The sequence below is a fragment of the Macaca thibetana genome, chromosome 5 (assembly GCF_024542745.1).
Source record: "Macaca thibetana thibetana isolate TM-01 chromosome 5, ASM2454274v1, whole genome shotgun sequence".
NCBI classification, from domain to species: Eukaryota; Metazoa; Chordata; class Mammalia; order Primates; family Cercopithecidae; genus Macaca; species Macaca thibetana.
In genome coordinates, this window is record NC_065582.1 from 53,751,077 (window position 1) to 53,778,002 (window position 26,926).

Sequence of the window (26,926 nt, forward strand, 5' to 3'; positions counted from 1 at the left end):
TTTTCTACTTATTAATATCATGTTTCAATTCTTACCAATTCTGTTCTTTTCTCAGCCAATCCATTCTGCCATATTATCTTCTTTATCTACTAAATATCATATCAACAGCTCTTTTTCCTACATTATGTTCACATATTATTGTTATTATTTTCTCAGAATCTTTATGTTTATATGTCTAGTTTAATATATTTTATATTTGTACCTGACAAAATGTAGTACTGTGCTGTACTCATTCAATGCATTTAATTTAACTTCAGCACGATTCTGTACTATGACTCTATGACTTGTTGATCTATTAGGCCTCAAATAAAATACATTAAACCTTTTTCCAAATAAAGGGATGTTCCCCTATTACTAATGCAAATAAGAATATTCCAAATTTAATGTTGCAAACTGTTGACTCCATGTTTCACAAAGAAAAATTGACTTATAAACTTAAACACTACTGATTTTTAACAGGCAATTAGGAACAGCAGTTATCATTTTTTCTTTTGACAGCTGTTATTTGTGCTTCTGGCACTATCATTTGTCTTGAACATTTTGTCTCTGATTTTGACCATTTTGGGGTATTAAGCATTAAAATATTTGTTGAATAATATGTAAACTCTGCAAAGAGAAGTTCAGTGCATTTGTGTAACTACAGTTGCGGATATTTAATTCCAAATGAGAAAAAAGATAATTCTGTCATGAGCTGTCTTTTACTAGTATGAAGCAATAACTAGCTGAATATTTCATATTTAACCAAAATCTACCTAATTTTTGACATTTGTATTTATGTGTGGTAGTATTATATATTTTTAAAATGTTGTTTTGCAGTCCGTTCTTAGAAATCTTTCACTTCAAGTATTACTATTATTTGATTTTTTTAAGTTTTAAAACACATGTAAAAATAAATGAGGTCCAAATAAGTTATTTATTTGTGATCACAGAGACAGACAGTGAGAAAAGAAATAGTTAGTGTTCTTTATTACTAACAGTATTCCTACTCTTAGTTATTTCTTTTCTTGGACACAAAGATATTTCGGGCATCTATACATGTGTGTACAAATCTGCAGTATGTTTAACACTGTTCTGCTAGCTAAATAGCTGTCTGATTATTTATTATTCCCGAGTTTTGCTGTGTTGTACTTTGAGGCTTTCTAAATTAATAATTTTGCTTTCTTTCTCAAGATCCTGTATCTAACTAACCTCTGAAAATCTCAAGTCAGGAAAGTTTTGGTAAAACATTTATGAGGTATACAAGATCTTTTGTTTAGTTGTGATCTTAGGCTTAGAGCAAGAAGAGATGCAATCTCTTCACAGCCTCTGCTATTTCATTCTGTATTTACCAAGCTTAGTGATTATATACTCTGAATAGATACCTGGCCAAATCCTAGGCAATTTAATGTTTTTATGCCTCTGACATTCCAGTTCATCCTCCAAGTCTCATTTGTTCATAAATAAAATAATCTATTTTCAGATCACGGGTCCTTAAATAACTGAAACAGTTAAAACATAAAGAACAAAGAGGATAAAGTCTAGTATTCTAAAAAGATCCTCCAAAGACCATTTAGTTAATTGAATAGTCAATGAATGTTAACAAACCAAGGTTTATTGAATTATATTTACATTGTGTTGTAACTTTATAAAATTGATTGTCTTACAGGATTTAATAGGTATAAAGATATTATGTCAAACCAAGCCACTAAGGCACATACTGTGATATAAACTCAGCTGTTGGATTGATCATTTTGCCTTACCAAATATTTCATATTACCCCTTTCCCAGTCCCAGTGGACACATGGGCGCACGTGCGCGCACATGCACGCGTGCGCGCACACACACACACGATGTATTCCATAAATGCTTTGAGTGTCACAGCATGCACAACAAATGAAAAACTCTGTTTCTTGAATTCTGGGAAGAATTTAAAATCTATTAAACCCTGTTCATCCTTGAAGATGCTGTCTCCTCCAGATCCTTCAAGATTGGAAAAAGAAGGTGATGAGCATTTTTAAACTCAGTTCTCTGAGCACTGAACAATTGCTTAAGGGAAGATGAGTTTGGCCTAAAAGACAATAACAAAACCATGATCAGTTTGTTTTCTGGTTCAGTGTTCTTTGTGCTGTTACTATGGTGTGATATAAGTCATTTTACAATGCTAGGAGTTGTTAAAATTAGCATCAATATTAAGAAATTTTCTATCTCTACCCAAGATGCTAGGAAAAAAAAAAAAAGTAGAGTTTAGCTTATGCCTATGTCCTTTATATTAGAAAATTAAAATTATTATCTATGTATATGTGATGCAAAATCACTCACGTGTATAGTGCAACTGAAAACATCTGATGTGTGAGATTTAGTCATTGCCTGCCATCCTGTATGTATGCTTAATCTATCTAGTGGTTAGCCATTATTTTCAGACCCTGAAGCTCTATCCAAGACTCTGTCTTCTACCAAAAGTGTAATGTAACTTGAAAGTTAAATGAATAGGATATTTTGGATTATAACATGGATATTTTATCTGTTGCTGCTACAAGATGGTCAACATCACTGTTTTAATGATTTTTATGAGAAAAACATTCTTTAGATTTTGTGTTTCTCTTTATTTGTATATTTGACAATATTATTTTAAGAAATTTCATATGAAATCAAATGAAATGTTATTATGCACCATTTAATATTAACAAAATGGCTTCATATATCTTCATAATAAACTCATGTTAAATAATTTTGTATTAAACCTTAGATTATGGTGAAGTCTGCTGAGGCTTCAAGGACACAGGTCATAGTAGGAAGAGAAAACCTGGTATAAGAGAGCCAGAAATAGAGAAATCAGTAGTTGTTACCCATTAGAAGTTCACATTATAATATTTAATGAGTGTAACAAACTTAGGTTTCAGCTATGCTCAAAGTCCCTAAGCTAATAGACACTTGTTCTAGTGAGGAGGCATAGTCACAACGTTTCCAAAGTGGACAGAATACATCATGGGACACTTGTATTTAATTGGATTGGGTTGTGATAAAAAAAAAAAAAAAAAAAAAAATTGGAAATGAGGATTACAGAGTGTATCCCCTAAAAACAGAGGGCTTTAATGGTTTTGAGTGTTAGGTTGAAACTTAGGAGAAAGAACTAGAATAAAAGTCATACATCGGTATATAAATTGGATAAGAAAAACAAGAGAGCAGGAGAAAGGTCATAGTTTGCTGACTTAATAGATACTCAGGACTCTGAACAGAGATCTGGGTAAATACTAGATGCAGTACAGAAAAATAATAACAAACACAGCAATCTGTGAGTCTGAGCCTATCTGCAATATTTTTCCTTTAAAAATATATTTTTAAGAATTGTTTTGGGGATCCGATACCCTACATTAAAAATATCTTTGCTGAGATCTAAGAAGCAGCAGGAACTGTTTGTTATTTAAAACAAATGTCATTGAATTGATGGAGTTTGCTTCATTTGTTTAGCATAACAAAACAAATCCTGGTAAAATCCTAGCTTTAGAATTCCAATAGCTTAGTTTATGGTGCACCCCTCTGCTTTGCTACATTCCAACAAAATATGGTGTCTCTGATTGCTTGACCTTATGCATTTTGTAATTCTAATTAATTAGGCAATTCTAATTAATAAGATTATTTTATCTTACTGATAGTACTCTTAAAATAACTATAAAAGCAATGGCTATTTTTGGTAGCTGCAAGTACCAAAAAGAGATTACATTGATGAAAAATAAGTAATTATTTCACTTTATACAAAGCACACATTTTTGTGTATTTTACTTTTATTGTTTTAATTAATTAATAATTAATTTTAATTGACAATAATTGCGTATATGAATGGGAAAATAAGAGATATTAATCAAAGGTATATTGCTTCATTGGACTGAAGGAATAAGTCTTTGTGATCTATTGCACTGGATGGTGGCCAAAACGCAAGTTTAAACTCTGCTAGACCAGTGAGTTCTGTAGCACTTCATGAAAAGCAGTCTTGGTTGATGTATAAGACAGGCTGGAAGGGGTGAATGGTCTATTCTATAGAATAGACCATGCTCCCCTAATATTGAGAGCATGAATAAGCATTCATGTAAATATAGAGTTCTGTAATCAAATGTTTTAAAACTACAATTTTAAGTCAAGAATACAGGAAATTATATTTTGATATCTTAGTGCAATCTTGTTATTTTTTCATATGCAGTCAATATATCTGCAATTTATGAGATACTTTCAGCCATGATATGCAATAAAAATATTTGTTTTATATTGTCTTTGAGAAGAAGAAAATAGAATTCTCATTCATAGCCAATTAGAATTAAAGAACATGTGATTATCAATCACCAAAGATTTGCCTTTTTTAATTTTTATTTTTTATTTTATTTAATTAATTAATTAATTTATTTATTTATTTTTTTGAGACGGAGTCTCACTCTGTCACCCAGGCTGGAGTGCAGTGGCCGGATCTCAGCTCACTGCAAGCTCCGCCTCCCGGGTTCACGCCATTCTCCTGCCTCAGCCTCCCAAGTAGCTGGGACTACAGGCGCCCGCCACCTCGCCCGGCTAGTTTTTTGTATTTCTTAGTAGAGACGGAGTTTCACCGTGTTAGCCAGGATGGTCTCGATCTCCTGACCTCGTGATCCACCCGTCTTGGCCTCCCAAAGTGCTGGGATTACAGGCTTGAGCCACCGCGCCCGGCTAATATTTATTTTTTAAAGGAGGGAAGAGAACTTTAGACATAGAGGTTAGGATCATGTCCCACAATCCCTTTGGTAGTTACAATTTCCCTTTCTATTTGTATTAACGTACTGAACTCTTGCAACTACCTATGAGGAAATTATGATTGTTATACTCATTTTAGAGATGAGGAAGCTTGAGACATAGAGCTTAACTTGCTCAAGGTCATACAGCTAATAATTATTGGAACTAAGACTCTAGGCAATGGGGCTACAAGTTATCTGAATTTTATCTCAATGCTATGTGTAATCTAAAATTAGAAATCAGAAAATTTAATCAACAGTAGTTACTGTTTCGAAGTTTGAAGGACATAGCAACAATCATAAAAAGTAATGCCTCAAATACATTGTCTCTTTTATAAAGAAATAAACTTCTGCCTTGAATAAACTGTGGGCATTAAAAGGACATTGATAACCTACAGATAAGAGAATAGCCATATATATAAAAAATATATGATATATATAATATGTGTGACACATATATTATATATCATATAGTAGTATATGCATATATTATATATACTATATATAATTTTTAACACATAGGTAATTTTACCTATATATGTACATGGATAGACATTAATTTCACACACACACAACACATATAGATGAAGATATCATTCAATCTTTAAAGTGTAACTAATATATCTTTTAAAGCTGAAATCCTGAACCATAACCGTTCCTGAAGGGTTTCATTAAAATCTAAAATTTTAGCCCATAGTCAATTCAATTTAATTATGATAGTAAATTTACATCACTGCAGGCTTAACTTTTGGACAGTAACTGAATTATAAATTTAAAGCAAACAACTATTCTCTTCAAAAATAGTATGAATGTCTATCATGTTTGGGCTTGATAAGTCCAGCTCAATGTAAATCTCCCCTCCTCCTTTCTGGGAAATGAATGAAAAGATGCTGAACTTCATTAGTAATTACTGAATGCTTATGCATATATACATATGTAAACAGACTGCAAGGTGTCCAGGAAGATGTTAAGGAAATCAGATCATCTGAATAGCATAATAGCCTACAGGGTCTCAGAGGAAAGCATGTTATTTAATAATAAAAGGGTAGGTTCATTATGATGCTTCCATTTGCCTACTGAAAACAATATCAGCAGATATGCAACATGACACCTCTTTCCCCCACCGTCACCGAGTTTTGAATAGTTACTAAAGTTGCTAGTAGTTACTAATAACCAATAGTAGTTAATAGTAAAATTAGATAATGTATTTCAAAAAAGAAATTTGCCTATGAGAAAAATGGCCTAAAAATTAACATTTTATCATATGGCATTATTTAGCAGAATGTATTGAAAACTTAGTCACTCTATAGATACATAATCTATGTGGAATATAAAATCAAACAAATAAAAATAAGAGGCTTAATTATTTATATTTAAAATAAGAGACTCCCCCCTTTCCTATAACATTTATTTTATAATACTTACAGTTTTAAGTTATTCTTCTATCTTTTTGAAATATATGGAAATATTTTTAAAAGTTAAATAAGCTTCTTGTCAGGTTTAAAACCCAAGAATATCTTTCTCCAAGTCTTGGGAATCTTCTCTTAGAAATGTAATCATGAAGAAAGGGGTAGTGCCCTTATGTCCCAGTTTTTTTGTGAGGGAAGGAGCCTAACTCAGTGGCTGCTTCACTCCAAGTTGTAAAATTCTCTCATGAGAAGGATGTGAAAAGTTGATTTATTTATTAATTTTGAATTAGCCAATTCATAAACACAGATGGCTACTTTAATGACCTGTTGATTATAGAATGACCTTTGTGTATTAAATGGTGCTGTCGGGGCCTCTTATTTGAGCACTAGTTATTGTTTATCTTGAGAACTCATATGCAATGGATTAGATCTGCTTCACTATACAAAATAATAATATTTATTCCTGTCTTTGCACTCCCTTAGCAGATTATCTGTGATGAACATCACATTCTGTTTTGATACCTATTCAGTTATAAAAGTTGTTTTCTTTTACTTCTACATTTGCAGAGAGGTTTTCTAGGTTTGGAGTAACTTTTATTTTTAATTATATTTACTCAACAGCATTTATGCCATAAAAAGGGAAAATTCAAATGTTTCTCATTTGATGTAGACAAATGTTTCTCATTTGATGTAGACATCTTAAGTGTTATATAGTGAATGTAATTTAAAACTGTATCTCATTCGTGTTTAATTCTTAGATCTTGCTTTTAGTAAAAATGTTTTGCTGAAAAATACAAACGTTTTATATTACTTAAAATTGGGGCCTCCAACACTTCATAATTATTTTATGGAATTTAATAAATATTGCTAAAGGAGTTCATAAATTTCCTTTAAAAAGTCGGTTTTGATTTATAAAGGAAAATAACAATAGTTTCTTTTTTCGCCCTCAACTTGATTAGTGATATAACTTGTACTGTTTGGTAGTTTAATTGTGATGTTAAAATGCTGGTATTCTATCCTGGGTCAAGACAGAAAGCAGTGAAGCATAGAAAGGGAGAGAAGTTTCCACAAGGCAGCTATGCTCTATTGCTCATTGCATTTGACATGCTTCATGATGAGTGAGGGATACACAAAGTACTATTAAGGGAGAAGACCATCCCTCATATTGTCTTATGCCCAATTTCTGCCTCCAGAGAAAGAAGAAGTAAAAACTAAAAGGCAGAAATGAAATCCACAGGCAGACAGCCCGGTGCTACACCCTGGGCCTGGTAGTTAAAGATCAACCCCTGACCTAATTGGTTCTGTTATCTATAGATTACAGACATTGTATAGAAATGCACTGTGAAAATCCCTATCTTGTTCCTATCTAATTACTGGTGCACGCAGCCCCCAGTCATGTACCCCCTGCTTGCCCAATCAATCACGACCCTATCACATGCACCCCCTTAGAGTTGTGAACCCTTAAAAGGGACAGGAATTGCTCACTCGGAGGGCTCAGCTCTTGAGACAGGAGTCTTGCCGATGCCCCGGCCGAATAAACCGCTTCCTTTAACTTGGTGTCTGAGGAGTTTTGTCTGCAGCTCGTCCTGCTACACTATATGTAACTTTACTGCAGCCAGACACAATTATATCAGTGAATATTTGAAATTACAGCTATTTACAAATAATTCACAAATTGACAATTACATGCACACAGATCTTTATGAAAACTGGAAAATTAATATGTATTAATATTTTTCCTAGCAATATTTGTCAAGATGAAATTATTCATTCTAATATTATTATTCCAATGTCTTTTTTCCTTCTCAAGCACATAATCTACTTTTCCTATTTTATATAATGAAAAAAGAAAATAAAGCAATTTGCTACCGAGTACTGTTTTTGCACATTAGACCAGAGTATTTTCTGTTTTGACATATTACTTAAAGGTTTGTCTTAATATTAAAATGAAAATTCTTGTTTTCTGGTCTAGAAAAGCAAACAGATAAAATCAAGCAAAGAGACATGGAACATAGATACTAGTAGTAGATACTAATAGTAGATAATACAACTTTGAAAACTAAGATGAAAGTTAACTTTGCACTATACTCTTCCAAACATTAATGTTTATAATCTTCCAGTAAAAATATAGGAATTTTTAAGAAAATGACTTATTTAATGTGACCTAAATTTAAAATTGCAATGCAATTCTGACACTATTATTCACTAAAATTATCAGGGTAACTCTAGCTAGATTTAATCTTTCATGCGTGTTCAGACATGGGGAACTGGAAAAGTAATTAGCTTAATTTTGAAACTATACACAGGTCTTCAATGAGGCGATCTATCAACAGACTAATCTAGTACAATGTTGTTCAACCATGGAAACTTGAGGAGTTATTTAACCTCTTTGACATTCAAATTCCACAACTATTATTATAAAATCTGAAGACTAATTCTACTTTTCATTCTTCATCTCACAATGTTTGTTTGTTTGTTCATTTATTCATTTTTATTGTTTTATTTTTTCCCTGAATCAAATGAGATATTCCATGTAAAAACAGCTTGTAAAATGTAAATCACTGTATGGACATTGTTACATTTGCCCCCTTTTCAAGCTTCCTGGTGCATAAATCCCCAGTCTGTGCTTTCTTAGCCGGTATTTGAGATACTCAGTGCTCAGTAGTTCCAGAATTTTTCCAGGATTTCAGTGGCTCTAAGAGTTTGACAGGAGATATGACTTAAGAAAGAGAAATTCAGAAGAGTCTGCATTTCATTAATGCTGAAAGAAATCTACTTCAAAGAAATGTCAATTCTCCTTTTTGGCTCTACAATTGAAAGTTATTTCTAGACTTCTTAATTTGTCTATTATTTTCTTTGTTTGAAAAATCTTTAGATTTGTTTAAAGCCAAGGACAACACTCATATGCATGTGTTTGCACATTAGTACAAGGTAGGACATCACAGACATGAAACAGTAAAATTAAAATTAGAGACAGCACTCTCATCCACTCCATGAAATGGTTTTGTATTCTTTTAATATATATAGAGCAGAGCAATATGGAGATACAACTTGCTATGTAAATCCTCAAATAAGTTTGAATAGAAGCAATACTAAAGTGTCCATCCAAGTAAGTGTTGTCTACTGTGTTAGTTCAGGTGGCTATAACAAAATAACATAAACTGGGTCATCTATAAAGAACAGTTATATATTTCTCACAGTTCTGGAGTCTGGGAAGTCCAAGATCAAGGCACTGGCAAATTCACTATTGCCCTCTTTCTAGTTCATAGGTGGTCATCTTTTGACTGTGTCCTCACATGGCAGAAGGGCAGAACTCTGATCTCTCCATCCCTTTATAATATATATTATAATGGGAATTAATCCCATTCATGAAGGCTTCACTTTCTTGACCTCTAGTCAACTCCCAAAGGCCCTATCTCCTAACACCATCACATTGGGGGTTGGAGTTTCAACATATAAATTTTGGAGGAACATAAATTCAGGCTATAGTACCGATAGACATGTGGAGTGATGAGAGCCCTAAGCAATCCTGTTGAAACCCTGCCTTCAACAGTCGCCTCAGTAAAACTTAAAGTTTATGACATTTTTATTTGTGCAGATCTTAATCTTCTTAAGAAAGCATTGAGACAAATAACAGTAAGAATGTCAAAGGAAGTTATAATATATATAAAAAAGCATTATCTCAAAAAAGTATGAGATAAATGTAACAAAGAAATCGAAGACCACAAATTCATTGGCCATAAATTACTTTCTAATTATTTGCTTATTTTTCTTAAAGCAGGCAAGAGGAAACAGTAACACATGGCCACTTATGGGATTATTACCATCAGAAAGGGAAAAACATTGATTCCTTAGAGGATGTGAACTGTACCTTGCATATCTCTTCTAAAAGCCATATGAACTTAAATCTTCACCTGAGGCTCTGTAAAAAAAGCACAGAGTGATACTTTTTTCTGCAGTGTTCATGCAGATAATGAAATCACAGACTTCAAATGGCTGGACAATTTAACAACTTTAGACAACAACCAAGTGTTGAACGCTAAAGTAAAGCTCAGTGAGCTTATGTCTATGTGGTTTGGCTCTCAAGGACAGACAAAAGATCACCTAGAAGAGTGGCTGTGTTAAATATCATCTAAAGCATTTAACACAGATAATTTCTCCAATTCAGTATATTTATGGGGACTGACAAATAACATAGAAAAGCATATTCTCAGATGACAGACTAGAGCACTGACTCTGAAATGCTGATGGAAGGTGCATTCAGATGCATTAAAATTCAGACAATGAACAGACATAATTAGAAATTTCTCTAGAGTTGATGGTCGCTTTAATTTAGACCATAGGTGGTTCAAAGTAGTTGCTAAAGATCATGAAGAAGTCAAGCTTTAAGTACAGATTTCTTTTTACATGCAAAATTAATCAGATTTTCATCATCAAATGACCAGTGAAGTCATTTTAGTATATGAATATTTCTTCTTGCTAACTCAAATTTCAAGATACATATTGATGTTATATTCTATGAATAATATAATCATTCTCTATACCAGGCTTGTAATTCTTTTTTTTCTTATATCACTAAATGCAAAGTATTAATGTGGCTGTCAGACAAGAAATATTTAAAATATTGTTGTTTTATTAGCTATCATAAAGTATAAGTATCAGTTAAAAACAACTTACATATAATTTATTGAATTCGATTACAGTTCCTGCCTACTCCTTAGACAATGAGAAAATGAAGTACCTTTAATAAATACAGGAATGACATGACCTGAAATTTAAAAGTGCCACACTGTGGGAGGGTCTATTAAAACATCAGTTGTCCTTCTCCCTAGATTGTATTTCCCAACATCCCTTCCAGTTCAGTGTGGCCATGCAACTGAGTTATTTTCAAGTAGAGGCAAATGAATGTAACCTATGAGACTTTTAGACGCATAAAACAACTTTCCACCCATGGTCTTCTATACTCTTTGCCTCTGCTACATGAAGGTTGATGAAAAGGAAATTCTTCCAGGAGACATGCTGAAGGTGTAATGCCACTGACATTTTGCTATTGAATTAATACATAGAACAGAGCACTTCCTCCAACCTGTACATCCCTTGATCTGGATACTTGATTGAGAATAAGTTTATAGTCTAGAAACATTACACATTGAGGTGTGTATTTGTTAGTAATGTTAGCCTGTTCACGTCATTTAACTTTGTCCTACACAAGAGATCTTGCTTCTACTGAGAAACATACTTCTTTGTATTTCTATATATTTGTGAAAGCTGGTCTCTAACATTGTATTTACACATGGATTAGTTTGATGGTAGCTTGTATTCTCCAAATTCTTTGAATTCATCTCTTATTCCACATCATGATCCCGCCACTCTGGTCTTCCGGTTTCTCGAATACATCATACACATTTCTGCTTTAGAACTCGTGTACGTAATTTTTCTTTCTGCCATATTCCCCTTTCTTTCCTTCCTTCTATGCCTGACTCCTCATCTTTTAGGTGTTAGTTCAAAGGCCATCATATCTGAGATCTTCCTTGGCTCACATGAATATAGAACATCTATTGCTTGACTCCCTCTGTTGCGTTATTGTGTTTATCATTATTAGAATGAATGTTGCTGCTGTACTTTTCAGCCATATTTGTATGAGTGTGTACGTGTATTTGTTTCTCTCCCTGCTCCAAATCTAGTCTCTAATATGACAAGAACTATGTCTCTTTTATTCAGCAACTTTTCTTCAGTGTCAAGGATAGATAATTCCAGGTACATATCAGGAGTTTGATAAATATGTTTTCAACTCAATATGAACACTGCTTTTTCAGATAGACCAATAGGTAAATAATTAGATACCTAAAGCCAGTAGGCTCTTAACAGATTTTAGTAATGGCAGTTTATTTTCAAGTATTATTGAGCAAAATAATTTATCTACCATAGAGCTGAATTACAAGGTTAGGTGAAGCAAATATTGACTGCGGTTAAAATTCCGTAAAAGTTTTGTGTGTACCTATTTAACATTTTATAAAAATTGAAATGAATCTATAGTGTTTTACATAAACCATAACCCCTAAGTTAATGAAGAGTTTACTGCTTCTGGAGAAAGTAATTAAGTAAATGTGAATTATTCATTGATTTTGTTACAAAATTCAATAAACTTTTAAATATAGTATTGTTAAATCAAGTTAATGGAAATATAAAAACCATGTTTAACTTATTTAAAAATTAAAGTCATGAGGCTTCGTATTCAAACCTGATAAATTAAACATGTGCTAATTAGGAAAACATATAGAGCTGCATTCAATATATATTATATATTTTTGCATAAATGGTTTATAGAATGAATGAATGTGGAGTTGTTGAGCATGAAAAAACAAATCTGATTAATTTTTAATTGATGTCTGCATTCACTATATAGTATATTTTAGGTTATATTATTTACAAGATAAATGCATTTTTAATTATAAGCATATATTTAGAAAACCAATTAAGAAGTCTGTATGTTAAGAATAAAAAATGTATATATTTGTATGTATATATAGTTTGGTTTTTTGTTTGCTTATTTCTTGAGACAAGGTCTCACTCTGTTGCCCAGGCTGAAGTGCAGTGGCCCGATCACGGCTCACTGTAGCCTCAACTCCTGGGCTCAAGTGATCCTCCTACCTGAGCCTCCAAAGTAGCTAGAACCACAGGAGTGCACATGTTTCTGTATATTTGTATATTTTGTTGAGACGAGGTTTTGCCATGTTGCCCAGGTTGGTCTTGAATTCCTGTGGCTCAAGTGATCCACTTGCCTTAGCCAGTCAAAGTGTTAGGATTACAGATGTGAGCCACTACTTCCAGCCAAAATATTTTTAAAAGATCAAAAAATGACCATATAATATGTTTTAAAAAGTAAAGTAATAATTAAATGTTGTCATTTGAGATAGTTTTTTTTTTTTTTTTTTTCAACAATACAGGAAATCAAGACACACACTACAATACCATGGTTTATATGGGAGGATGATTTACCATCTCCCATCTTTACATCTACCTATGTATGTATACATTTCCTATTTATACATTTAAAACAATCAATTTCATATTTATTTCTTCTCAAATTGAAATCAGTACTAGAAAAAAATGTAAGTAAAAAAGCAGGTCTCTAATACCAAGGAAATTATAGGTAATTTAATGAAACTAATGAATAAACAGATGAATCACAGATAAGCATGCATGATTAATAAAATAACATGGTATTTACATGTTATTGATAATAAGAATAATGTAGATCAATAAATTTGTTCCCTTTGGATAAATGAAAAAAATATACGTAGAAAAACTGGTATGATCTTGTCAATAAAAATGTAGTATAAGTCTCTTAGAAAGAAAACTTCATCAGAGATATTTCTCCCTTTTAAAAGGAACAACACTTCAATTAAGAAAAGCTATTATGAAGCACATTTTTTGAACTTAGAAGTATTTTCTTTATTCAGGTAAATTATTTAACTTTCTTCTATGAGTTGAAAGGGGAATTTATTACTGAACAGAAAACCTTATTTCACTAATCAGTTTAAGAAATTTTCTTTATGAGATTAAACTTTTAAGCTCTTTATCAGAAAAGATATATTTTTCTATTTCTATTGCTGTTATTAGTTTCCATTCAATAGAAATAAATATGAACTCTGGTTGACTAGTTTTATTACAGAGATTGACTTGTCTAAATGGTAAATATTTATATTTTTATGAGTGTCAAGCTCATAAAATGAATTTTAATAATTTGTGAACACCAAAAACCATAAAAATATAGTAAACAGTGACAGTTTATAAATATAAACACTTACTCATTTCACATACGAGAGGACTTGAAATAATTTTTTTCTACATGTTAGTACTTTAAATTGAATTCATTTCCCACAGACATTATAAAAACCCCAAAATGATTTATGGCATTTAAAACAGCAGCCCCTCTCTTCTATTCCTTCTGCATTGTTAAAAATAAAAAGTCTTAGGAGACTGAGGCAGGAGAATCGTTTGAACCCCAAAGGTTGAACCTAGAAAATGATGTAGCTCAAGTGATCTAACCTTGAATGATGAGTCTATTATTTTAAATTAATTTGACTTGCATTCATTCCTTCTTGGGAATAAAATGCACAGTACCAGTATGTCTCAGAATTGTGCCTCATATTATTTATTTATGTATTTATGTATTTATGTATTTATTGAGACAGAGCCTCACTCTGTTGCCCTGGCTAGAGTGCAGTGGCGCCATCTTGGCTCACTGCAACTTCTGCCTCCTGGGTTCAAGCGATTCTCCTGCTTCAGCCTCACGAGTAGCAGGGATTACTGGTGCATGCCATCACAACCGGCTAGTTTTTATATTTTTAGTAGAGAGGGGGGTTTCAGCATGTTGTCCAGGCTTGTCTGGAACTCCTGACCTCAGGTGATCCACTCGCCTTGGTCTCCCAAAGTGCTGGGTTTATAGGCGTGAGCTACCGCACACATCCTCATATCTTATTATTGACTCTATATTTTCCAGCCTTCCTACATGTGCTTTGTTGGCTCACTACATGGTTTTAATATCATTTTAATGTATACTAAGTACCATCACTCTACAGCCAAACATAGCATACCTATCTATATGTTCCCAAAGTCTTGCAGGTAGGAACTGTACACCTTACTCAGCAAAGGCTGTAATATGCCCCAGAAACTACTGAGCCATAGACTCTTTATATTTTCTGCTAGTCTCAGAATTGCATTCATATACTGTGTGTTGCACAATGCCCATTGTAATGTGGTATTAACCCTTTGAGATAGCTCGTTGCTTTATGTGTAACTTCCCATCACACATATGTATCTGAAAACTGACTAGAGAGTATGAACCCCATTGGACAATGCATTTATATACCACACTAAATATTTATTTTCAGAAGTGCTTGAGGATATTTTCCTTCAGCTCAAACTTGTGTGAAATTTGCATATCCTCAAAACTAACCTGTCCCAACTGTAAATGACAAAGCTAAATCCTTGTCAAGCCAAAAGAAGGATGATAGGATTTGGGATAAAATCAAAATTAACACATTAATAATAAATAGGTTATTTCTAAAGCATGATTCATAAGATGTTTTATGTTTCTAAACATAACAAAAATTTACTTCTGTTCTTCAGTTGTTCTTTTACAATACACATGAAATTTTAAAGTGGAATCATTAAAAACAAGTAAACAAAACACTCTTTGTAAGATGCAATTAGTAAAATATAAAAAAAATAATTAATTAGGACAATGACATATAACAGCAAGACTTACAAAGATGACAAAAGTTATCTTTGATAGACAAGGTAATTTTTATATGATACGCACATCACTGGCTGTTGAGAAACAGATGTAAAGTACATGTATAGAAACACAATTTATTTTCTTTTTATGAATCTCATAGCTATATACCTTGTCAATTTTTCTTAATAATGAACCTGCAAATTTGGGCGAGGGGTTTCTCTATGACAATCCATCATGATATCTTTGGAAACAGTGTGTTTTTATTACTTTTTTCAATCTTCTAGAATTAATTTATTTTGAAAGTTTTAGTGTGCTTGTTAGAATTACCAAGACAATGTGAAAGATAAGCTTTGATTGCAGAGATCCTTGCGTTATTCCTAATTTTAAAAGAATTTTCCCAACATTTCCTTATTGATTGATGTTATGCAGTAAGATATTTGCAGGTAATCCTTATCAAGACAAAGAAATTCTCTTTGTTTTTTAATTTTTTAAGATGGCTTTTATATTATGAAGACATATCAGGCTTGAAGAATACTTATTCTGAATCCATCTATCCTGTATTCTCTTTATTATCTTCACTCCGTTAATGTACTGAATAGTTTTTTAATAGATTTTGTTTGTTCACCTCTCATTGCCAATTCCCAGGATATATCAACTTTTCATGTTGAATTACCATTTAATATACTGCTAGAGTTGGACATTAATAGTTTGAAAAATATTGGGAGCTTTGTTGATGAAGAAATTCACTATACCTATCTGATAATATTCCCATCATCTTTTGGTATGTAGGTGACATGGCTTCACCAAATGAGATAGAAGATATTCCTTTATAAATTTCTTTAAAATATTTGGATACCATTAGAATGATATACTCTAGGAAAGCCTTATAGACCTTTATATTGTCAATCACTGGGTCTGGTGTTTCTCTTGTAGTTTGATAAGAAATATTTTAATTACTTCAATTTTATAGGGGTATTCAGATTTTTGTGATTCAGATGCAGGTTATATTTTTTCTAAGAATTCTGGTATTCCAGCAAAATCTTCAAGTTATTACTATAATAAAGTACTCTCATTTTTAATGCAGTTATTTTTCCTTTAGCATTACTAATATTATTTTTACATGTGTCTGTTTTTTTTTTTTCTTGATCAATCTGGCTAGAGATTTTTCTCTCTTATTTTATCTTTTTTCAAAAAACAAACTTTGCACTTATTGTTTTCCCCATGTTATGCTATTTTTTCCATTTTCACTGTTGTCTAATATTATCTGTACTATCTCTTTTACACATTGTCTTTCTGGGCTGAATATTTTCAATGTCTTTAGGTTTATCATTCAGTATAATAATTATTTATTTAAAAATAAAATATTAAAGTATAATAAATGTATTTTTTCTAGAAATTTAGTTCTTAATTATTATTTGTCTTTTTATGCCTAATAGTCCTTGTCAATTGGTGAATTGTGTGATGGTATTCCGTATTTTGTTTAAATTACATACAGAGTTGTATATGCTGTATCTGTAGCTAGAGCTCCTGGGGAGTCTAAATATTATTTTCATTATTTTTTTCTATTTTATTCTTATTTATTTATTTATTTATTTATTTAATCTTTTACTTTAAGTTGAGGGTACAAGTGGAGGTTTGTTACGTAGGAAAATTTGTCTCATATGATTTTGTTGTACAGATTATTTAATCATCCAGTTATCAAGCCTAGTACCCATTAGTTATTTTTCCTGATCCTCTCCATCCTCCCACCTCCACCCTCTGAAACGCCCCAGTGCATGTTGTTCCCGCAGTGTGTCTATGTGTTCTCATCATTTAGCTCTGACAAGAGAATGTGGCAATTCTTCAAACACCTAAAGACAGAAATAGCATTCAACCCAGCAATCCCATTACTGGGTATATACCCAGTAGAACATAAATTATTTTGTTTTAAAACATATGCACCTGCATGTTCATTACAGCACTATTTATAATACCAAAGGCAGTGAATCAACCTAACTATCCATCAATAGTATTTTCATTAATTCTAAATCACAGGGATTTTGCTTTCTCATGTGTTTTGTCATATCAACTAGCCTGTATTAGTAAGTCTATACATTTATTCTTTTAAACCATAAACAAGTCATATTATGCACATGTTACAGTCTGTCAAGATCATCTTCAACTATGAGTTTCTCTTGCAGAGTACTAAAGTTTTTGACATCTGGATTTTGATAAAAATGAACAGCAAGAGGAAGGGCTACGGCATTTGAAGAATAACATCAGTTCCTTCATCTTATTTTGTTGTTTATGGTAACTCATGAAATTTGCTCTTCATAAATTACCTCAGACTTTTCAGAGTTGATAGCAAAGCACTATTCCTCTAAGAAAGGCCAATAGGGCTCCTATATGTGAGTGTGTGAGGAGACTTAAATATAAGAGTGTTAATAAATGTCCAGAGTTATTATTTGAAAACCATAGGAATTATTAAATATCTATATGATTTTCTACAATCACATATTAGAAAGAAGGCTAATAATTCACCTATTAATTTTATAACTTTTATCAGTTTTATTTTTAGAAGAAAATAAATATTTATTTATATGCATCACATTTATTCTGCTATTTCATCTCTACTTGGCAATATTTGGTATTTATTACTTATGAGGGTGACAGTCATGTCCCAGTGGAGATACACAGTGAAATAAAACATTATCCTCTGAGGCTCTCCTGGTGTGAAATTCTGACCTCAAACTATCTATTCAAATAGGCAACTGCTACAACTGGAATGACTAGATAAATTCACAAGAGAATAAATCTTGTTTCAGGTCAAAGAACAGAAAAAATATTTAAAGAAAAGAACTAACCTTCATTATATAGGTGCAAACAGGTGATATTTGTTGAGTGTGTTTGTGTGTGTGTGTGTGTGTGTGTGTGTAACTTCAGGATGAATAAGGCAGATGAAATATTTAAATGTAGACATGTTGAAAGCTGATATAATTTATTCCAGTGAAATAACAGATTGTTAACATAATGCAATTATTTCTTTCAGTAAAATATTTATTAAAATATATCATCTTCTAATATGATTAGTGTATTTCCCCAAGGTTAACTCTGTATTGGAACATTTCAAAATATAACTTTGACTAATTTAATTGGAGCAGAAGAACAGTGCGTGCACCTACATTAAATTGACATTAAATGGAAATAGCAAGAGCAATGCCTAATAGTATGTGCCTCTAATCCACTGAAGGCCTGACCCTAATGGCCAAAAGCACTTCAATTAAGTTTCATTGCTCTTCATTACATTTTCTCAATATATGTGTCTGATGTGATTGTTTTGGCTCTCACAAGACACAGGAACTTTTGATAAGGGCTAGGGGTAACTTTGTTTTTTATGTAATTTAATTCTAATGGGAAATGTCTCTACGGTTTTTAGAGTTCCACTATTCAGTGGTATTTTATCTTTCTCTTTGGGTTATTACTGCTTTCTAATCTTGCTTAGAATATGTAATTAATTTAATTGTTTTTTTTCTCTCTATGCTCTATGTCCTTCTATAATACAGGATTGCACAGATTGCCTTTTTGTGACAAAAACAGAGGAAGAAAAGTAGCAGCAACCAAGATTATTATTATACTTAAATGGTTTCTCATGCTTTATGAAGATCTTTATGTAAAAATATTAAGCAGTCCATTTAACAGAGAAGTATGTTTGTTTCACATGTATCAGAAAATGTGAGTCTTAATTAAAATGGATCCTGACGTCAAATGCTATTGATGAGAAGTTATTATTCTATATGTTATATTTTATATCAGTGTAATGTGATAGGAAGTTTTAAAAGACCTTATGTGTTTCTGCCAGATAGTGATACAGTGATAAAATATCAGCAGTTAAAAAAAAAAAACAAAAAACCGAATGAATGGTTCATATGAATGATGACACTAAAAAGAAAAAAAAAATCAGACCCTCAGAACGAAGGTATATCTTGATAAGCAAAGCTGTTAGATGTTATTTGGCAATATCAGATGTCAGGAGACAGAAAGAAAATATTGGTTGCTTCCAAGGGATCTAATATAATGAACATAGTTGATCATGGTCCCTCGGTTATAGAATCAAGTTGGTAAGACTCTACTAGTGAGTAGAAGTTAGGGGGATCAAGATTTGTTAAGAAAATCTTATGTATTGTTTAGCAAACTATATGTAGAAGAAACTATCAGAGACATAGAGAATTACACAATATTTATAGGTAGACATAAAACTGAATAAAACTTCATGTAATTGTTGTTATATATACTACTTAGTTTTTCACCAACTAATTTCTTTTAATATTTTATAAAATTATGTTTTTTTAATTCATTTATATTGATATACATAGTTCTAGTTTAGTCACAAAGTTTCAGTGTATACATATGAAGTAAAACATAAAGAATGTAAAGGGGTAATAAATATAAATTCAGAATTATAAATATCTCTGTGTGAAAGAAAAATACAATCAGTAAAAGTTTGTAGGAATGATTCAACTCTGTTTTAAGTTTTATTTGTTAATAGTGGAGACAGAGAATATTTTAGATTCTTTATTCATTTGATATTCCTGAAATAGCTCAGAATATATTTAAGCTTTCTCCAAAATGTCTATCAATGTAATTTATAAATTAATGGCAATGCTATACATCATAGTCCATAAAGATAAGAATATATCATGAACATTATAAGGTAGAATTTGAGAAGGAACTGATAGTAGAAGTGAGTATTGAGTATTATTTTTTCCTTCTACCGTGATCTGAGCCCAAATCTCTTTCCACAACAAAATGATCTTCAACTAAAATTTCACATTAATGGATCTTAAATAAGCATTAGTGTAGTATATAGACTTAATTCTTACACCAAAGCTTATTTCACAGTCTCTTATGGTTTTTTCAAGTGCACATATGTTTATTTGTGTAGTCCTTGCAAATCCAAGTGTTTAATGACTATATGTAGATAAGTGTGTGCATGTAAACATACATACTTACACATTAAGTTCTATGTCTGTTTAATTTATATCTCCTTCTAAAATATCCATCATTACCTATTGTTTTAAGACAATTATCTTCAGTAAATAGAAACACACAGAATAGAATGTCTTTATGTTTTATTGTCCCTGTGAAGACAATAGCATATGAGGTGGCTTTAATATTAGAATATAATACAATTTTTTTTACTTAGTTGGCAGATTGTAAAGACAATTTATTGTATGGTGGAAACAGCATTTAATCTTAATGAAATCAACGTGGAATTTCTTCTTCCATTATCCATGGCAGTTTGGAAAATTGTATTCAATTTTCTGTTTTTTATATTTTGAAGCTATGCAAGAAACACTTGAAACTATAATTTTGAAATTCCTTCATGGTGTGAAAATTTTATGGTCATTTATCACTAAAGATGATGGGAAATAAAAAACATAGAGCTAATAGGAGGTATAAAGATATACTTAGAATGTAGAATTAAGGTAACATTTTTAATCATCTCTGCTATTCCTACTTATATCATTATTGAATTGAAATTCATGCACTTTATATGCAAAGCTACATTTTTTTTTTGTTAAAATCAAATAAATATACTGTCAAACTCCAACCTCCCAATTTAACATTTGCATGTTTTCTTGATTTTAAATTGTATGATTGAAGGAAACAGAAATGCTTTTATTTTGAAATTTGAGAAACACCATTTAAATAAATTTTACATCTGCCAATTTGCAGTTATATAATCAGAGTTAATTAAATCAATTAAGAGGTACACTATAAATAAGAGGTGCCTTTATTAAAACCTAGCCTAAATGGAAGAAACAGTTATATATTAGTGTGAAAACCATAGAGAAAATAAATCCATCAGTCCAGGAACTACCTAAGTTAAACTTACTATATTATCAAAAATTTATTCTGCCCTCTTCATAACATTACAGGTGTATGTGGGTACAATTTCTGAATGTTTAGTATTTTCAAAGTTTCTGGGAAAAAAAATGCACTTAATTGAAAACAGTAAGAAATTTACCATCTGTTTACAGAGCAGCCATATCAAAGCAAAGTGTTGCTCTGTGGTATACGTCCAAATCCCTAAATGAAATGCACAAGGCACACATGCTCGCAAACGTGGTTTAAAATAAGAATCCGGCCGGGTGCAGTGGCTCATGCCTGTAATCCCAGCACTTTGGGAGGCTGAGGTGGGTGGATCATCTGAGGTCAGGAGTTCGAGATCAACCTGGCCAACATAATGTAACCCCGTCTCTATGAAAAAAAAAAAAAAATTGCCAGGCGTGGTGGTGGGTGCCTGTAATCCCAGCTACTTGGTAGGCTGAGGCAGGAGAATTGCTTGAATCCGGGAGGTGGAGGTTGCGATGAGCCGAGATCGCGCCATTGCACTCCAGGCTGGGCAACAAAAGTGAAACTCTATCTCAGAAGAAACAAAAACAGAGCAAAACAAAACAAAATAAGAAGCCAATTAGTGTGCTCAACATCTCCAAACCTGGTCTGCATGCACATTACTTATAAATAAAGAAGCTGTGGTTTCAAAGACTTAAAAGTGATAATTAAGGGTAATAGCACATGCTTTTGTTAATAATAAGCATGTTACATAACCACTGACAACTTTTAAGGATCAAAACTCTTCAACGCATTAACTAGAGGTTGGATTTACAATATTTTTCCCTAATTTTAATACTTTATTAAAGTTACTCAGCCTCTTATTTATCTCTATCTAGAGTTATTGAAATGATTAAACTTACTTAAAGCACTGAGTTAATTGTATAAGCAAATATTGTAATCTCAATAAATGATTTCTATCATTTTGTATAATTCTTATTATTATATCATATGATATATTCTGCTTTACGTCATTCATATCATTTAGCAAAAGTAATCAACTATTAAAATTCAGTGAAACTGAAATCTGTGTCAGGCACTCAGCTAAACTCATTTAAACCTTGAAAACGACCTGATGAAATACGCATTATTATTTTTCCCATCTCAAAGGAGAAGAAATTAAATTTTAGAGATTGTGAGTAAATTTTTCAGGGCCCTGCAGTTAGTAAGCATTGAACCTGCAGTTAAATCCTGAATCTGACAGATCTTAAGTCTTGTTCTCAGAAGGGTTAAATATATTGCCACATAGGTAGAAAATCACTTCAGAAAGTAAGTCATTGAAAAGATCAGTGTTAAACTAATTATTATTTTTTTAGAGGAGCCCTCCCTTATCCAAAAGGGATAAGTTTTGTGGCCCCCCAGTGGATACCTTAAACCACAGATAGTACTGAACCTAATTGTTGTCAACAGGAGTGTGTTTATTTTCATGTCTTCCACTCCTTCCATGCCTTTTCCTTCTTAACTAGGAATTTATTATACACTTTGGCCATAACTTTTGCAGTTTGAGGTGAATCAGCAAAACTAACAAAAAATTATTTCTTCTTCTTCACAGTTTCACAAATATGTTCTTACCATATATCATAGCAACCTCAGGATATGACCCATTTTACTTAATGGAAATCTTTTATGACTTGTCTTTGATATATCTGAATTGTCAGCACCACTATGCATACACTTTTAGGATATTATTAAGTAAAATAAGAGTTACTTGAACATAAACACTGTGATACCATGTCAGTTGATCTAATGACTGAGTGACTAACATGTAGGTAGCAAATACACTGAGATTATGATAGAGAAAGGGAGGACTGACATTCCTGGAGGGATGAGTGAGATGGTGTGAGATTTCATAACACTACTTAGAATGGAGTGCAATATAAAACTTATGAATTGTTTATTTCTGGAACTTTCCATTTAATATTTTTGGACTGCTGTTGACCACAGGTAACTGAGGAAATAGAAAGCAAGTGTGTCTAGGTTTTAAAATTTCTATTGGGTGGCATCTTCACCAAATGAGAGCTTAAAACTCTTGTCCACCTCTCCACCCCTTCCAATTTTCTCAGCTGTTGAGTTTACAACCATACAAGTGAATCTCCTCAAGAGTCCAAAGCTAGTGTTAAACCCTTATGAGCTCAAAACTCAACTTTCACTTATCCTTTGGAATTTTCTATCTTTCTCTAGAATCCTTAGCTCTGCATACCACTGCAAATTCAACTTAGCTTTCCACTTCTGAGGTTCCTTAAAATAACAGAATTATGCTTATCCAGTGTTTACTTCTCCATGTTAGACAAGAATCAAATTGACCTTCAAGTGTGATGGAATGAGCAGTTATCACTGAGAGGTTTTAGTGTAAATATATACCTGGATCAAATTTTAATATAGTGAATCCAACTGAAATGAATAGAAATTAAATATTTTATTAAAATATATCAACATTCTATTACACATTCCCTTCCTCAATACTGTACTAAACATTTCAGATTGTTAAAGATCAAAGTCAATTATATCATTATGTATTACATTTCCCTGGAATAAAAATACTTTTTAACATCCAAGCATTTGAAAGAAATAAATTAATGCCATTCTGTTTGACATTATGCTTATGTTTTCAATTTATACTTGGAAGTTTGAAAACAGAGAAATAAATTGTGTGGCTGCTTCACATTAGTGTGAAAACTCCTCTGACACTGTAAAAATAACAACAGCATTAAGTTACTTAAATAATTTGTGGTGCTTGAAGAAAGCTCATTAGCACCTTGTAAATTTTCACATAGCCTGTGTTATAACTTCATTTCCAGAGGAGTTATCATAGCACAAAAACAAATCTCATGTGCAATTAATAACTGAAAGATTCACTGAATGATTTTGAATAGAAGACTCTACATAATAAAGAATAAATTTTCAACTTAGTGTGTAGGGCTGAAACATTAATAAGAGTCATGCTAGTAGAAATTTTTCTTTTGTTTTTACCTACCCACCCACTTAGAAGATTAGTTCTATATCACAGATTCTACAGTTTAGTAGATCATTCATTTTGTTGGAAAGTAATGTCAGGTAATTTTACAGTTTGAGATAATTTTTTTTTTCAAAAGTTCAATGCACTATTTTCCTGAAAATATGTTCTTTATTAGTTTATTCTTCAACATAAACAATAAAAAAATACATTAGAATTCAATATGTGCCATCACATAGTATTCTGCTCTAAAACTCAACAGATAAACAAACCTTCAGGGACAAGGGGGATCTTCATTTTCACTCATGTAATTGAGGCTTAGCTAACTTCTGCCGCGGAGATCAGGATCCACAGTTGCCACCAAGCGATGATGTGTGTCCAGTTCTAAAGAAGATCCTTAGGGATTACTAAAGAGAAAATAGAATTTATTCCTACTACAATTACCACTTTTCCACAATAGTAGCTCTCCAGCTCTTATCCCCAAACTTTATGCAACAATGACTGGGGACAGAGAAAGTGTTGAGAGTTGAGAGTTGAGAGTCACTGAGATAGTCTTTGTAAGATTTTTTGGAAACATACTGTAAAGACTACTCACAGGCAGACAGGTGAGGGGCCCTCAGAAGAGTAATTCATGCAAAATAGAGGTATTGGGATATCAGCCCCTTGCTGAAAGCGAGCTGAACTGTAGAATCTGCAGGATTACCCTCCCACCACTTTCTCTGCTGAGACTTGCCTGGTGAGAGTAATCTTCAAGGAACATGTCCTGTTTATGGAGTTGGAGTGCATATGAGGAAAAAAGACCACTGATCTGTAATACATTTTAGTTCTAAAAGCACTCTGTAATAAAATAAGCTCTGTGGAGTGTACAAGAAAATATCAACTTGACCTCTGATTAAAATTTTGTAAATAGAAATTAAAAATTATTAATCATGATTAAAAATGGAAGAAAAGTTAAGTAAAACACATATATATTATGACGAATATATGCATTTTACATATGTAAATATATAATTAATATAATAAAATATATTGAGTATATTATATATGTAAATAAATAAAGATATAAGTAATACACATATGTGATTTCAAAGGCAAGCCATGCAGTTGAAGAAGATATTTGGAACACACAAAAGCTGTAGAAGTTTGTTCTCAGAATATATTTTTAAAACATACAATTGAATTTTTTAAGAGTTCAATAGGAATAAATGAACACATTTTTAAGAGAATTATATTTGCATAAACTGTTCCAGTTTTCACCAAAAGAGACAAAGAGAGTAAAAACAAAGTCACTTTCTGAGTGGGCTGTAGGTTATATTCAGCTGAGGTATTTTCAATAAAGAATTCATAAATCGAGAGGGCAGAGAAAAGAATCATGGAGAATCAGTCCATGGTAAGTGTATGACTGAGTCTCAAACAAGAAAATTTTCAACTGGCCTGTCATAATTTCAAAAATATTGAGAAACAGTGATTTCTGTGTTCTTCCCAACAGACACCCTTCTTTGGAAAGGAATGTGTGTAGCAGTACCCTAGAACCGCCTCACTGTGTTCGCTGTGTGCATGTAAATAGGAAGCAGATAAGCTGTTTCTTTAACTCACAGATCTTCAGAATGAGAGGAACTTCTTGAGAAGTTGCTCATAAAACTTAATTTGGATAATAAGTTATTATAATTTTAATAAGATGAGACATGTCACGGCCTGGGAGGAGGGCAAGTGTATTTTGCATGTGGGGGTAGCGGGAATCATTGGTGGCCAGAGGACACACTGTGCTAGCTGGCTACTGAGACAGCCCCAAGTGATTTCTGTTTCCAGGCATTCAGCGAGCTTGTGAAGTTCCCACCATAATTATTAGGGCTGACTTGTGTGGCCACAAGGATATTGCAGAAATGACAGAAAGTGATGACTTCTCATATTATTCTGAAAATCTTGAATTATTTTTATAATACAATAGAATGAGGGTATATGAAGGGAAGATTTGAATAATTCTTTGGCTATAGCAGTACTGTGAAATTTTACTTTTCTCACTGTCATGATACATACTCAACACAAAAGGGAATGTTCTGAAAGCAGTCACTTGAAAGCTCAATACTTATATATTGAGGCTAGTAGGATAAAGTAAATTGGTGTCTAAGTCACAGATAATAATCAAAATCATAAGATATTAACAAAATAGGGTTGTAGTTTAGGAGGTACCTACCTTTTCATTCAGAGCAAAGATGGCAAGCTTTTCCCATGTAATAGATGTAGGTGATAACACACAAAAATATTCATTGTAGTATATATTAGAACCTCTCCAATAAAGCCTTCTCAATGTGAACAAATCATAATAGATAGAAGCTGAGGTATGTCTGGATTCTACAGGCTGGTGAGTTAATGAGTGACCAGCAAAAATAGAGATGCATTTATCTCCATCAAAAAACAGTGATCAATAATGCCAGCAATGTGGAATAGCTTGTGCAGCAGAAACATGTCTATGAGAGACAAACTGAAATACTCCCTAAGTCCAGCAAATACTGATACTAGAGCTGCGCCACCAGTTTGTGGCAGTATCAGCCAGGAAGGAATTAATTGGCTCAGTTCCTATTCTTCTTCCTGTAGGCCAACCAAGGAATGGTCAGAAGCTTTGATTAAATAGCTGCAGTAAGTAAGAACAAGAAAGAAGCCGACTAAATAACCTTCTCTGGAGGCAGACTTCTTCCCTATAATATGCATGATTTGG

At 32.4% G+C, this 26,926-nt stretch overlaps 1 long non-coding RNA gene across 1 annotated transcript in view; it reads left to right on the top strand.

Annotated features, from left to right (window-relative positions):
- Window positions 1-19,128, top strand: part of LOC126954358 (uncharacterized) — a 52,972-nt gene extending 33,844 nt beyond the window's left edge. The window contains exons 2-3 of the long non-coding RNA XR_007725603.1: window positions 18,188-18,249; window positions 18,926-19,128. This is a non-coding gene — a long non-coding RNA (uncharacterized LOC126954358). The remainder of the gene's footprint in view (window positions 1-18,187; window positions 18,250-18,925) is intronic.
- The last annotated feature ends 7,798 nt before the right edge of the window (window positions 19,129-26,926 follow it).